This window comes from Empidonax traillii, unplaced genomic scaffold (genome assembly GCF_003031625.1).
Source record: "Empidonax traillii isolate 1590-97213 ecotype Southwest subspecies unplaced genomic scaffold, ASM303162v1 scaffold92:size1159251, whole genome shotgun sequence".
Taxonomy (NCBI): Eukaryota; Metazoa; Chordata; class Aves; order Passeriformes; family Tyrannidae; genus Empidonax; species Empidonax traillii.
Genome location: NW_020955285.1, coordinates 754942 through 766745, shown reverse-complemented (window position 1 = coordinate 766745; position 11804 = coordinate 754942). Strand labels below are relative to the sequence as shown.

Sequence of the window (11804 nt, the reverse complement as noted above, 5' to 3'; positions counted from 1 at the left end):
ATCTACAGGAAGTTCATGTGAATGTCACGCTACCATCTAACTCGCTGGTACCTGCAAGGCCTACCCCTTAATAGCTGGCTTATTTGTTTTCTGGATTTTAGAATTAGAACAGTTAGAGTTTTGAGATAGATTTTCTAAATCTACCTTCAAAAATACCCTCATTCTTGAGAGGAATTGCATTGGTCTAGAAACTACTGCACATCTCCTCGGAATCAACAGAGTTGTGGGGTATTCTTGAATGGCTGCCCAAGTCAAAATTTCACAATGTTTGTTCAAGACAAAGTTTGCCAGCAAGTACAACGTTCTTCCAAAGAGAAATGACTAAGTTATGTGGGTATGTTCTGAAATTTCCCAGCACAATGGAAATCTAAATGTTTGGCACTTGCTTTGGGAGAAAGTAAACTGAAAGGCACCATCTTAGAGGGCTTCAACCGTTTTACATTATATAGACCAGAGACTGTGAAGAGAACTATGGATAACTTCCTTTTTTTTCCTGTGATGGGATAAAGAAGCTCTTCTGTTTATAATCATAAACTGTCTTGGTAGTTAGCTAATATTCAATATGATAACACTTATGAAATCAGAGTAAGAAAGAAAAGTTATTATTGCTGTCAGACACTCCAGAGTTCTCATATTTATTCAAGCAAAATTATCTATTACATCATTTTGTTAATAATGACTGAACACTTTGTAAGGATTGTTATAAGCTAAATTTACAGCTGGAGTTGTTCTGACTGGACATAACTGTTTTGTTTTGCTTTCACAATGCCTTAAGGTTCTCTCTTACAATCAGTCACTTCTCTGGTGGTAATGAAAAGCCTTGCTGCAAATACTTGAACTTAATTATTATCCTATGACCACTCCTATACCCCCCAGCCCCAAATTGCACCAACACGAACAACAATGGCAAACAAGCACAAACAGGGCATGAAAAAGGGCAAAGAAAACTTGTTCTCAACTTGAAATAAGTATTCCTGTAAAACTCTTCCCAGCACCTGCTGAGTCCTTATAGGCCTTAGAATTTTCTGTACTCCTTCAAACTGCTCATTTCACATAGAGACGCAAGGAAGAAATACCTGGAAGGGGGAAGCTGGCAATGAGGAAGATCCTTCTCCAGCCATTCGCACCTACCACATAAACCTCCAGACTCCCTTGAACAGTCACAGTCTAATGGGGGAGGAACGCAGGCAGACTTTTCCCTTTCTTTCTAGTGCAAACAAGCAGAAACAGTGAAATGCCTAGCAGGTCTAGCCGAGAGCAGAGGGGTGCGCAGGGGATATGGCTGAGCCACCACACATTGCTTCGCACAGGTCAGTTTATGGCAGGCTACAGGGCCACCTTTCCCTTAAGATGTGCTGCAATACCCAGTCGCCTGCAGCTATTACCAAGGAGCCCGGCATTTTAGCACATTCAGACTTTTGTCCAGACTTTTTTTACCCACCAAAAGACTCAGAAAGTAACAGAGACACACTTACTTGAGCCCTTCTTGTGTGATTACAAAATCCCAGAGCAGGTGATGTAGCACACCTTGCTCCAAAGGGTGAACACTAAGGGCAAAACATGGTTGCCAGTGCTTCTCTCCCCTGTCACCATCATCCTCAAATGCTGTGCCAGGAGAACTGACAGAACTGGCATCTGCCCTGGTGTTCCCCTCACCGATTCTACAGGATACCCTTGGGTAAATCCCCCTTCCTCCCTTGTTAGTGAAGAGGGAAGCTGGTCTGAAACCCGCTTAGTCATGATCACTGGTGCAATTGCAGTGCTCACTGAACCGAAGCGAACACTTTGTTACCCACACCCAATCTGATATTATACTATCCTGGTCTATAACAACATATGTTTTTAGAAGTACTTGTCAAGAGTGACAATTTTTCTAGGAGAGAGCAACATTAGAAAACAATCAAGTACAAAAACCTGCAGTAAATGAAAGACTTCGGAAACTATAATATTTCTTTTATTTACAAGGAACAAACAACCTCACGTGTGTCAGGAATAAATAGAAATCAGACTCTAGCCTTCACAAATGAATAACCATGTGTAGAAAACATGGTGTTTTTTGTAAAAAATAAAGATGCAATTTGCAATTAGCTAAGGAACAAGAACTATTTCTTCTAGGGCCAATCCACTGAGGTTTTTAAAACTGGCATATTTTGATCTCATTTGTTTCACCATGGGCAAAGAAGCCAATTTTGAGCTTTCCTATTGTAGATCAAAGTGACGGCTCAAAATGTTAGTAAAACGAAGTCTCCCCTAGTGTCGGGCAAAACAGGATAAAAAGCAAACAAGCAAAAACTTCTGCACAAGGGATATAGGACCGAATGGGAGAGTACTTCTGCCATGCCAAGAAAGTTGAACATCTACTAAATCTTGGATTTCAATAAATACAACATTATTATGATAGGAGACTGGTTACCATATATGCGTCAACTCTCCAGGGAATCCGATTTTTATTTTCCTTCCTGTTCAAGGACAGTTGTTCATATATTTATTTGCATTGCCATAACATGGAGATGCAGGCTGCGATCAGAGGTCCATTGTGCAAGGTGCTGTACACACAGTTTATCAAAACAGCCTCTGCTTCAGAAACCCTCCAGTCTAAACAGGGAAATTCTAGAAGTCTCAAGAGGAAACAAATGCTCGTAAGGCTTCCAAGAGAGAACTAGAAAGCCTTTGGAAAAGCATCTTTGGGTGGCATTTCAGACTAAATGTAAATCTCAATGTCCTTATTCTAGTGATATATTTCCTTGGGTTTGTGTCATTAGGAGTCTTCCCTGTATCTTCTCAGCAATTAGATCAAAGCAGTTGCAGATTATAAAACGGAGGCTTGAAGTTGTGCCCACAGAAAAACCTAACCAGAGTAACTTTCTATCAGAGAATTCATTGTTTAATTAATCCTCAGAATTCCTTCTCAAACGAGAGAAGGTGCAAGAAATTCCTTGTTTATTCCTCATCTGCAAACTCCCACCACTACTTGTTCCATCTTTCTTGAATATTAAGGAAACTTGGAAAAACAGGGAAAACTTGTCCACATGTGTGACTTTCACGTGGGGAAGAGAGCAATAAAGATTCTGAAGGCAAGTCCACCAGGGTATTTTCAAAATTAAGGCCTGAAATATCTTGAGAAGGACACTTTGAACAACCTTTTCAAAGAGAATGATGGCAAGATTTGTTTATGTACTAAAAATGAGTGGAAGAATAGAAACAGTGTGTTCCTATACATATTATCTAGCATCCATTCAGAGATAAAATGTCTATTTATAAGGCATAATTAAATGCCACCTTCTAAATATAAATATGCACTGAAAAGAGGTGTGTGGGCATTTTAAGCAGAAAAGAAATAAATGGTGGACAAGTGACAAGGAGATCTGCTTTATTGAGAATGCCACTGCTTGAGGACCTATTCCTCTTTCTCTGTTCTAGAAAATGAAAGGACAAAGTACGGAACGCAAAAACTCAAGGATAATGCCAAGATGATGCTTATCTTCATGTTTATACAGAATCAACAGCATCTTGAAGCCCCTTGTCTTTGAACCTCTTCTCTCTCTGCTAATCAGGGTTGCAACCCCTTTGGCCTCAGAATGGACTTTAGGATCCTCTATGTCTGTGAAGAAAGATAGACTGAAAATATCTTCACTCCTGGTATGTGTGGGTGGTAGAGTTTCATCACCTAAATATTATTTCTTCTAAAGATACTGTGGATATACATTAAATTTCTGCCATACATGTTAGCAAGAAGTGGAGATCTTATAAGAAATATTACTTCTGCTGGCTGTGCTGAAGGATAAGGTGAGAATAAGGAGAATGATAAAGCAGCACATTTATCACTGGTTATTCAGACCCTTAGCCTTCCATTGTGGACATGGGTAAAACATACTTATATTTCTATAGAAATGCTGCTGCTAGATCAGTGCGCAAAACTCTGACATGGAAATTCATTGAATTATTGGAATTTAAGGGAGAACAAACTGTTAAGGAAATCACAGCAGTACTTAAACTGATAGAAGATGTAAATGCTCACCACTTTAACACTTAAGTAGTTAGGTTCTGATCTTATATTTCAACATTTGAACATAGTAAAAATACTTCACTAAATCCATGTTGCAAGTGTTATTTTTCTTCTAAATTAATAATGACATAATCTAATTTGGTACTGCTAGCTGTCAAACCACAAAGAATTTCTTTTTTTGTACACCATTTTCTGAGTTGCAAAAAAATGTTAATCCCTGATAGAGCTGGAGGAGCTAATTTTGTAAAAAGCAGAACATGCCTGATTTAGTAAAGGGATTTCTGTTCTGAAGCTTTCAAACTTCCTGTTCACCTTCCTGTCAATCACTGAAGTGAATCAACCTTTTAGTGGAACCAACATCATCTAATCTTGGTGAGAAAAAAAACAGTATACACAAAGCTAGTTCAACAGTAGAAGAGCTTCACATGCTGTGTTGCAGACACTAGATTCTAAATTCTTTACTTAACAAATGTCCTTAAAAAGTACATAGAGGTGAAGAGCAAGAGGAAATGATAGCCCAATAAGGACTGAGTACTAGGCAGGCTGATGTTACAACCTGGCCAACTTCATCTGGTAGTCTTCCATTTCAAAGAGAAGAGAAGAGAAGACTGCAGAGTTATTGGACAAAATCTGCTAAAGCATTGCCATGTAGTTGTTTTTATAAATTTTGCTGACAACAAATTCCAAAACAGTAAGTGTCTTACCTAACATGGATGCAATACTCCTTCAAACCAGCTGCTGAGTCCTTGTGTTACTGAAGTAATTCTCAAACCAGTGGCTTCTTGGAGGATTTTTAAATTTTTCTTGCTGTTGTTTGTTTAGTTTGTTGGTTTTGGTTTTTTTCTTTAACTTGAACTCTGGTTAGCAAATTGAGTTTAAAATATCATGCTGAGTGCTTAAGCCATTTGCATTCAATCCATAGATGTTTGTCTATGGATTTGACCTGAAGCAATAAATTACTGAAATTTTAAAAATTATTGGAAAAACAACTGACTCTTCTTGACAAAGCACATAAGAGATGAAAACATGGAGTTTCTTAGTTTTACTCTCTATTACTTCACCACTCTTCATCTGACTATGTTATTTCTCCCTGTAGCATTAACTGGATCTACTGTAAGATCTATGCAGTAGATAAAATTCCTATGCTTTGGATCAACCATTTTAATCTAGGAAATTCTTTTTTTTTTTTTTTTTTTTTTTTTTTTTTTTTTTTTTTTTTTTTTTTTTTTTTTTTGTAGTGAAGTTTTAAGGCTTTGAGAACATGAAGCCTTTGTTATGACTTATGCAGGAATAAACTTCAACTCTAAATTCACTAAATTAAACCTGTTATTGCCAATGACCACAATGAAGAAAGATACGTATTCAATATGCCTTCCACTAGGTCAAGGATTACAGTCATCGTTTATGGTTATTTCTTATGTAATGAACATCAAATGAAAGATGCAAAAGGAATCCGTTTTAAGACAGAGTTAAAATGAGCTATTTAATATACTAAAAGCTAGTGCATACTGTATTGCAAGCCCACAATGTTCCATAATGTCAATTGATGCCTATGCCATTAAAGAAATTAAATGGATTAATGTAAAAAATAACCTGTGAGCTATTGAGAAACAATTTCTGTAGCCCCTCAAGATGACCTGTCTGTTACAGCTGCATGAAGATAAGGTTAGTGTGAAACACTCCCTCGGTTCCATGCAGCGTGGGAACATGCACCTCAAGCCTTCCAGCCTAAGCATAAGGTTCTTATGAGCTTGAACCACCAAGTGAAGCTCTGCACTTCCTCCACACAAAGACCACATAATACCACGACTTTACATTCCCTAAGTACCCACAAATCAGGCCAACTGCAAAACTGGCCTAAGTTTATGCAAAAGACGCATGAATATTGCAGACAAGTTAAGACTGCTCACAACTTTTAGTCTTCATGCAAATAAACTGTTATCAGCCCAGATACAGATGGTAGCAAAAATTTCCCACCTGTACATTTCCTGCAATTTTTTTTCTTGTTCTGGTATTTCTTAGCCTATTATGTGGTAATTGATTACCGCCACCAGGGAGATAAAAAAGTTCTTTCCTGTCAAGTACAGGAAAATTGCAGGGATAATTAATTAATGTTTTAGTATGCAAATAAAAAACATTCATTTACAGCTGGAATTTTTCATAGCATTATATAATTATATAAAGACTTAATCTCTCTTTCAGGAAATCTCACAACCACAAAGCATGGAAGAGCATCACCGTTCCTTGCCCTCTCCGTACACTCTTTCCTTAGACACCCACATTTAAAATCTTTGGAGACAGGACTCAAGGCTAGAAGGAAACATTTCTTTGTGTAAGAGAGCACAGCTTCAGAAGGACATTTTTCTACAGTTTACTTTTTTTTCTCCAGATGTCTGTTCCTGTTAGGTTGCTCATCCATTAAGTGTTGTAGTGGGTTTCTGTGGCTAGGTTTTGGTAGGGGGGCGGGTGGGGGCTACAGGGGTGGTTTCTGTTAGAAGCTGCCAGAAGCTTCCCCTGTCTGGTGGAGTCAAAGCTAGCTAGCTCCAGGACAGACCTCCTGCTGCTGGTCAAGGCCAAGCCAATCAGGAGTAACAGTAATGCCTCTATGACAACATATTTAAGAACAGAAGTTTGTTGCATAGAGAAGAATTCCAGCCTGGGAAGAGTGGAATGAGAACATGTGAACAACAGTGTAGACACCAAGGTCAGTGCAGGAGGGGCAGAGGTGCTCCAGGTGCCAGAGCTGTGGCCCCTACAGCCCATGGAGGACCACTGGGGTGCAGAAACCCATCTGCAGCCCAGGGAGGAGCCTCTGCTGGAACAGGTGGATATCTGAAGGAGGTTATGACTCCATGTGAGACCTAGGATGGAGGCAGTGGAAAGGGAAGCCCACTCTGAAGCAGGTTTTTCCCGGATAGGACTTGTGGTCCCTGTGGGGGACCTACATCGGTACAGCTCATTGGTGAAGGACTGCACCCCAGGGAGGAGTGACCCACGGGACAGCAGTTTCGGAAGAACTGCTGCCTGAGGGATGGACTCACACCGGAGAGGTCTGTGAAGGACTGTTTCCTGTGAGAGGGACCCCATGAGAGAAGGAGAAGGACTCCTTTCCCTGAGCAGGGGCAGTAACAACAACTGCCTGTAACCCCCATTCCTGTCCCCCTATACTGCTGCAGGGCAGGAGGCAGAGTTTGGAAGAAAGGAAGGAGGGGTGGGGGAAAGGTGTTTTTAAGATTATTCTACTTCTCACTCTTTTGCTCTGATCCTGTTAGTAATAAATTCAATTAACATCCCCACTTTGAGTCTGTTTTGCCCATGATGGTGATCAGTAAGTGACCTCTCCCAGCTCTTACCTCAACTCATGAATCCTTTGCTGTTTTTTTTCTCTCCTCTGTCCAGTTGCAGAGGGGAGTGAGAGAGTGGCTGTAATGAGTACCTGGGGTCCAGCCAGGTTCAGCCCAATACAGGTGTACAACATGAAGGCGGGTTCAGAGTTAGAGGAAAGGTTACTGTACTGAACTGGGAGCTTGATCCCACCAGATCATACATAGCCAAATTCTTGGTTCTAGTAATAGCTGAATTCAGCTCTAGGAGAAATGACAGCACAGATATTGTGACCAAAAAAACCCCTAAGATCCCATTATGAAATAAGAAATGAAGGAACCTGAAACAGCATATGTGGGAAGGAAAACTGGGAACTGTCCTGATCTTGGAATTTTTTAAAAATGTTTAATTACTTCTTCCACAGAAAATTTTCAGGCATTTTATAATAACAATCCACCAAGAAACAAAGATGATTGTTATTCAATGTTTCAATGTTTTCAACGTCTTGGCAAGCTGGTGTCTGACAGGGGATAAAGACATATCCAGTTCTTCCAGTGGGTCACCTTTTCTTTTCCATCAGCTGCCACTGTCACTTCAACTACTGGCTTGGAGTCTGCATTTTTCTGCAAGTACTAGTTCCTGCAATTTCTAACATTTCACATCAGCAAGTCTTTGCCTAACACCTCTACACATTTATTTTAGAAAAGTTGTAGGAACTTAGATTCTTTTAAAATTCTATTCCTCCATGAAATTTAGCTTAAACAATGAGTTCAAAAGTTTCCAGGAGGGTTGTTCAAATGGACAGGAGGACACAAGTCTACAGACACACAGGCAGTAGTTTTGGCTCAGTTCTCAAAGAAACAGAGAAAAACAATAAATCCATGGTCAGTCCATCAGAGAAGAGGTGATACAAGGTTTGCATAACCCAGCTCTACTGCCAGCAGAAGCAACAATCAGGAAACAAGCAGGTGGGAGGAGACAAGGAACAAAAGGAAAGAAAAGAAAATAAAAAGGCTTTGCTAGCTGATCTTGTTGATTGATGTGATTAATTGCCACCCACACAGGTAGGTGTTGCTACTGTTTATTTAGTATTCTGCCAGAAACAAATGTTTGGGACTCCTGGTTGCTTCATAGACTTTGTCTACCTGGAAGCTAAAACCAGTTGTATCTTATGCATCATCACTGACTAAACAAAACATCAGGAGCATAAGATAAACAGTCCTAAACAGCTGGATGGCAGGGGCATTGCATGCTTTCCCCACCTGTCAGGGAGCCATGTGCAGTGGGATCCAGCCAGCTTGCCTTACAGAACTCCTTCTCTTCTGCTATGCCTCCTTCCTCAGAAAGATGCTAGTATATCACCAAGAGACTCATGTATACTATGTATACTCTTGGAACTCTGTGAGATTGAAGATTTAAAAGTATCTGCTCCATGTGCAGTTATGGTTGGCAAAGACAAAGCAAGGAGGGAAGGCAAAGCGGAAAAAATTATGTATCAGGACTCTTCTACTGAGGAAGGAAACTGAAATTCACATAGAACATATAGGATTGCAAAGGATACTTGGAGCAGGAACCACTTTAATTTTGTTTTTTGCTTCTGTGCTTACACATCCTGCCTGGACTGAGTTCAATAAAAACTGTTGCATTTACAAAGAAAAGGTCAAATGGAAGACTATAAAATATTCTAAATTAGAATAAACATATGCATTTTCATTTCACAAATGGAGATTTTGAAAAATCTTTTCCAACTTTAGTCATATCTGAGAAGTATATTTTGAATACATCTGTGCAAGTGTTCTGAGGTCAAATTACTGTTCTCTTTTAACCACTGGCATATGTGAAGCTGAGTTACCATTCCTCTGTCAATTAGAGCAGTTAGCATTTCAAGTATGAGTAATCTTTCTAGCAATCTGATTTATGCTCACCGGTTTCCACATATTAAACATAGCAACAGTATGCATCAAGGAAACAATAATAGCCAGAGACATGTCAAATATTTTTCTAAGGTTTCATTTTCAGTCTAGCTAAGAACACTTTTTCATCATGTCAGGACTTCCCAACTTCTCATCAACTCTGTGAACACCTCCTTTAGTAACATGCACAGCTCCATGTCTTTTCTCAAGAAGCAACACTCACTTAAATACTTGTCTAGTACAAAAGAAAGTTCCAGACTACAGGAAAACATACTTTCAGTCAACAGTTAATGCCCTAAAAGAGAGAAGACATGGGAGAAAAAAAAAGGCCAGTTGATCAGCAGATTTGTCAAGAAAAGTCATGAAGGGAACTTGGAGTACTTTGTGTAATGTTGCTTCAGTGCTTTATCTTGGCCAGGGAATATACTGAGTGTGGCTTTCCCAGCTGAAAATGGGTGTCTATTGTTTTCACTTTTGGTAAGAAGCCAATTAGTTGCCAAGTAGGGTCATCACAAAATTTTTAGTGTGTACGGCAAAGCAAAAAATACATTACTTACATGTTCACTTTGTCGGAAACAAATTATAATGCAAGAACTCCCAGCAAGGATGGGAGGGTTCAATCCTTGTTCACAGGGCAATCAAGATGCAAACCTTCCTGTTAAGCTAGGCTTGAGTTGATGATGAAAATGGGTGAGGATTTATAGAACACTGGTGTATAACATCTAGAATAGGTGTTACACAGAATGTTTTAAATACTACAGGGCAACTCCTCTTACATAACTGCACCACCACGATATGGGTTCTAATATATACAGTCAAATGCTGAGATTTTTCTTCCTGCTGTCAGTGACATTTGCAGAGGACATGACGAGACTGTCACAGACGAGTGAAGCCAAAGTTGCATAGTACCAGAAGGGATAAATCTGCTCTAGCTCTGAGTAGCAACAACAGATTTGAGATATATCACGTGCCTGTTTCCACCTATTAGGATTGCAGCATTCTTTCAGTACATAATTAACACTGCCTACCTGTCTTAGCCAATATCCCTCTGCCTAACATGTGGCATTAAAACTAATCACCCAAGTATCGCAAATGCCACATTTCCAGTTCAGAGATACACACAGCCTAACCACCAAATCCTTTATACCAGCCAAAATGACCGTCAGCAGAGCAGTTTTCAGTAAGAACACTCACAGCACCTCCAAGCCTAATGAGCAGCTGTTTAGGCAGGGGTTTCCAGGTTGCCCTTGGAGTCCAGCTGAGCAAGCTGAGGTGTGGCTATGTCCAGCTTGCCAAGACCTATCATGCCTGGGGCTTCTGAGACTGGTCATTGCATGTGTACAGTGCAGTGAAGGATGATGAACAGCTGATGAGTGGCTGACCTTTTGTAACATTGCTTGAATCCTTAACCACTTGCTTTGCCTGGCCACAGCAAAGCTAACCATTAGCACCAGAGACAAAGGCCACTGAAGGCACAAGGAGCTCTGGGCTACCTGTGAAAATAGATCTCCACAAGGTTAGCAAAGGCCAGTGAATATTGTGGTCTACCAGCTTGTTGTGGTTTAAAGCCAGTAGGCAGCTCAGCCCCACATAGCCACAGTGGAATGGGGAAGAGCATCAGAAGGGTAAAAGTGCAAAAACTCATTGGTTGAGATAAAGACAGTTTACTAGGTTAAGCAAAAGCTGTGTCCATAAGTAAAGCAAAACAAGGAATTAATTCACTACTTCCCATCAGCCATCTCCAGGAGAGCAGGGCTCTGTCACACATAACAGTTACTTGAGAAAGCAAATGCTAAAGCTCAAAATATCCTCCCCAGCTTCTTCCTTTCCTGCAGCTTTTATTGTTGGGCATGGTGCCATATGGTATTGGGATATCCCTTCGGTTAACTGGGGTCAGTGGTCCCAGCTGTGTTCTCTCCTGGATTCTTGTGCACCTCAAGCACCCCCACTGGTGGGGCAGTACGCAAAGCAGAAAAGGCCCTGATGCTGTGCAAGCACTGCTCAGCAATAACTTAAACATCCTTATGTTATCAACACTTTTCAAGACAAATCCAAAACACAATACCAGGCAAGCTACTATGAAAAAAATTAACTCTGTCCCAGACAAAACCAGTACCTGGCTGCAGAGTAAAGTTCAGGAAGACCATATATTTTGCTCATTATGAATAGATAAAACCACAGCTACATCAAACCTAGATGTGATTCTTCCACTCTAGTGTTCTATTTATAACACTATATAAGGATAAACACCTCTTACATCTATAGCACCAATTTTCGTTCCTATACAGGCTTTCATTTTCTAAGGCCATCATGTCTGCACAAGGGTACACTACCCTACTAAACTCTTGGTAGGCACAAACTCTTTCCTGTTCACTGAGCTGGTGTGCCTGCTGATCTGGCAGCATGCCCTGGTTGAGACAAAGCTGGTTTAGATTTTGTACTCAGCCATAATCCCTGAGCACTGACAATCCAGGCCTTTTCACCAAAGCAACGTCAAATCCCTCTGAATGCTGATGGAATGAAGAACTAGTACAGTAAGTGCTTGTTCTTACTTCAGGTAC

At 40.2% G+C, this 11804-nt stretch overlaps 1 long non-coding RNA gene across 2 annotated transcripts in view; it reads right to left on the bottom strand.

Moving 5' to 3' along the window:
* Positions 1 to 3481: 3481 nt before the first annotated feature.
* The window catches only part of LOC114056459, a 109977-nt gene continuing 101654 nt past the window's right edge, over positions 3482 to 11804 (bottom strand). For both annotated transcript variants that reach the window (XR_003571006.1, XR_003571007.1), the window contains 2 exons: positions 5600 to 5606; positions 3482 to 3595 (listed from right to left, as the gene is read on the bottom strand). This is a non-coding gene — a long non-coding RNA (uncharacterized LOC114056459). The remainder of the gene's footprint in view (positions 3596 to 5599; positions 5607 to 11804) is intronic.